The following is a 4,020-nucleotide window of genomic DNA, read 5'->3' as shown; positions in this document are numbered from 1 at the left end:
ATCACAGGCCAGCTGGGGGAGGAGCAGAGGCCGTGGGCCTGCGCGCGCATCCGCAGTAGGGCTACGTGCCGCCCTTGGGGCCACGCCCCGGATCAGGGCCACCAATCACAGGGAGCAGCGTGAAGGGCCCGTCCCTGGCAGGTGCCGAGCCCTGTGCCCAGCGGGCGCCTGGGCGCTGCGGCGGGGGCGCGGCAGAGACCTGTAGGCGCTGCTGGGTACCCCTCCCAGGCGTCTGCGCTGGGCCGGCCTGAATGTCCACCCGACCGCTTCGCACTTCTTTGCCCTTGTCCTCGCAACCTTAAATCTGCGACCTTCCCCAGGGGGCACAGTTCCTACTTGATTGATAGTTCTGTGCTTTGAGGTTTTAAAGCTCCTCAGCTCGCGACCTCGGCGCCCGCACCACGCGCCCAGCTCCCTCACCCTCTGTCGGCAACGCCCCTCCTGCACGGCCCCTGCCAACGCTAATACCAGAGTTAGGCCGATTGGAAATGGAAGCTTTGTTTCACCTAAGTGTTTATGACTTTCAGAGCAAAGAGTTTGCCCTCAACGTTAGTCTTAATTGTGGAGTCGGTGTAATTAGTTATTAGTTTCCTTCTCTGCCTCTTGAGTTCTCTGCCTCTTGAGTTCTCTGCCTTCCCCCGCGTGCCCAGCGCCCATTCGCATTTCATCGGAGATGGACGTGCCCACACCTTCAGCTTCCACAGGGGAAGAGGCCCTGCCACAGTCATTTAAATGGACTGTGTAGGGATTCCTGACTCACGGCTAGCGATTCATTGAGGTGGCAAGATAAACTGGCAGAATGAGGTGCCCTCAAGCCCTCGTCAAAGAGGAGTCTGGAAGCAAGTAAATGCAAGGGCACCTGCCACCATCCACCCTGGGAGGCAAAGAGATCTTAGGATAATCTTAGATCTAGGATAATCATGAGAAAGGAATCCTTTGTCTCTAGAGGGAAAAGAAAAAAAAAATACCAACAGATGTTTTTTGTTAAAAAAAATTATTTTTAAGATGGAGTCTCGCTCTGTCACCCAGGCTGGAGTGCAGTGGCGCAATCTTGGCTCACTGCAAGCTCCGCCTCCCAGGTTCGTGCCATTCTCCTGCCTCAGCCTCCCGAGTAGCTGGGACTACAGGCGCCCGCCACCACGCCCAGCTAATTTTTTGTAATTTTTAGTAGAGATGGGGTTTCACTGTGTTAGCCAGGACGGTCTCGAACTCCTGACCTCAAATGATCGCCTGCCTCGGCCATCCAAAGTGCTGGGGTTACAGGCGTGAGCCACTACACCTGGCCAGACTTTTTTTTTTTTCTTCACCACCAGGCTAATTCTTTTTTTTTTTTTTTTTTTTTTTGAGACGGAGTTTCGCTCTGTGGCCCAGGCTGGAGTGCAGTAGCCCGATCTCAGCTCACTGCAAGCTCCGCCTCCCGGGTTCACGCCATTCTCCTGCCTCAGCCTCCCAAGTAGCTGGGACTACAGGCGCCCACCACCTCGCCCGGCTAGTTTTTTGTATTGTTAGTAGAGACGGGGTTTCACCGTGTTAGCCAGGATGGTCTCGATCTCCTGACCTCGTGATCCGCCCGTCTCGGCCTCCCAAAGTGCTGGGATTACAGGCTTGAGCCACCGCGCCCGGCCCCACCAGGCTAATTCTGTTGTGTCCAGGGAAAAGGTCACGTTTGCCTTTATGAGGTGTGCTTAATTCACAGGTTAGTAACACATTTGGGGATCCTGATCTGGAACTGGAAGATCCACGTCACCCTCCTTCATGGACCTGCAGCCCCCCACTTCCACATCACCACCAGCGGGCACATGCAGCCAGATGTTGACATCTTGCTGGAGTTGCAACACTCAAGAAGAAACAAAAAGAAAAGACCCCCTCTGGCGTGGTCACCGGCCAGGTTGGTAAGGGTGGGGTACATATGGTTGAGGGCCATGACCCATCTTGATTTTTTTTTTTTTTTTTGAGACAGGGTCTCACTCTGTTGCCCAGGCTAGAGTGCAGTGGTGCAGGGGCAATCTCAGCTTTCTGCAACCTCCACCTCCCAGGTTTAAGTGATTCTCTTGCCTCAGCCTTCCCAGTAGCTGGGATTACAGGGGCCTCCACCATGCCCATCTAATTTTTGTGTTTTTAGTAAAGACAGGGTTTCACCATGTTGGCCAGGCTGGTTTATAACTCTTGACCTCAAGTGATCCTCCTACCTTGGCCTCCCAAAGTGCTGGGATTATAGGCGTGAGCCACCGTGCCTGGCCTTTTTGCCCATTTTTCTATTGTGCTAATGGAAGGATTCTCAGGTTCCTAATACCTTTTACTCAGGACAGGACCAGAAATACAACACAACAATCCATAACTTTTTTTTTTTTTTTCATTTTTCTGAGATGGAGTTTTACTCTTGTTGCCCAGGCTGGAGTGCAATGGGTGATCTCGGCTCACTGTAACCTCTGCCTCCCGGGTTCTACTGATTCTCCTGCCTCAGCCTCCCAAGTAGCTGCGATTACAGGTGTGTGCCACCAAGCCCAGCTAATTTTTGTATTTTTAGTAGAGATGGGGTTTTGCCATGTTGGCCAGGCTGGTCTCGAACTCCTGACCTCAGATGATCCACTTGCCTTGGCCTCCCAAAGTGTTGGGATTACAGGTGTAAGCCACCGCACCTGGCCAATCCATAAATTTCTTAATTGAAAAAGAAAGCCCACACTCACTCTAGGCTCACGTAATCGATGAATTATAAAAATGGCCATAGTTGGGCCAGGCGCAGTGGCTCATGCCTGTAATTTCAACACTTTGGGAGACAAGGCAGGCAAATCACCTAAGGTCAGGAGTTCGAGACCAGCCTGACTAACATGGAGAAACCCCGTCTCTACTAAAAATATAAAATTAGCTGGGCGTGGTGGCGTATGCCTGTAATTCCAGTTACTTGGGAGGCTGATGCAGGAGAATCGCTTGAACCTGGGAGGTGGAGGTTTTGGTGAGCGGAGATCATGCCACTGCACTCCAGCCTGGGCAACAAGAGCGAAACTCTGCCTCAAAAAAAAAAAAAAAAAAAAAAAAAAAAGGCCATAGTTTTCATGAGCTTGTTGATCTATATCTAGGACTACAAGGAAAATATGCATGCTACAGACATTTGTATCTAGCAGTGGGTGCTACTGTAACATGTGGCATTAGCTTTGGACTAGAAGCCTAGAAAAGCAGTGGGGAAATTGGTAGTGAACACTGGAACAATGGTGAGAAAAACTACGGGAGGTGGACAAATGGTGAACGACTCTATGTCATGGTGAAGGATTTGTAAAATTGTGTCCCTTCAGTAAGATGGGCAAAGAAAAAGGCAACTACTGAACTCTGGGACTTGAAAAAGATCATCTCAGTATAATGTTGAGATTAACCTGTTTTCTTTTGCTTGAATATGTTGAGACACTTATAGAAAAGAGTGTGGTTAAAAACAAACAAACAAACAAATTCGCTAGCAGAATTTAGAACATACATTGGGTTGGAGCTAGGGAAAGTATTATTAGACTCTATATTTGGTAACAAGTTCTCAAAGTAAGTCATAACCTGGGCCAAAGATCAAATTCAGAGTGGTGCTAGTAAAATATGGCCTTAAGAATAATGCTGAAGTCAAGGTGATCTCAATGATTTAAATGTTAACTAGTATACCCTTTCAGCAATGTACAAATATTTATTAAAAATCTTAGAGCCAGGCTTGTTTCAACAAGACTAGTGGGAGTGTTGGCCAGGCGCGGTGGCTCACACCTGTAATCCCAGCACTTTGGGAGGCCGAGGCAGGTGGACCACAAGGTCAGGAGATCCAGACCATCCTGGCTAACACGGTGAAACCCCGTCTCTACTAAAAAATACAAAAAATTAGCCAGGAGTGGTGGTGGGTGCCTGTAGTCCCAGCTACTAGGGAGGCTGAGGCAGGAGCATGGCATGAACCCGGGAGGCGGAGCTTGCAGTGAGCTGAGATCTCACCACTGCACTCCAGCCTGGGAGAGAAAGCGAGACTCTGTCTCAAAAAAAAAAAAAAAAAAAAAAAAA

This window comes from Rhinopithecus bieti, unplaced genomic scaffold (assembly GCF_001698545.2).
Source record: "Rhinopithecus bieti isolate Rb0 unplaced genomic scaffold, ASM169854v2 scaffold_40803, whole genome shotgun sequence".
In the NCBI taxonomy this organism is placed as follows: domain Eukaryota; kingdom Metazoa; phylum Chordata; class Mammalia; order Primates; family Cercopithecidae; genus Rhinopithecus; species Rhinopithecus bieti.
The sequence above is the reverse complement of the archived record's forward strand: the minus strand, read 5'-3'. Positions refer to the sequence as shown.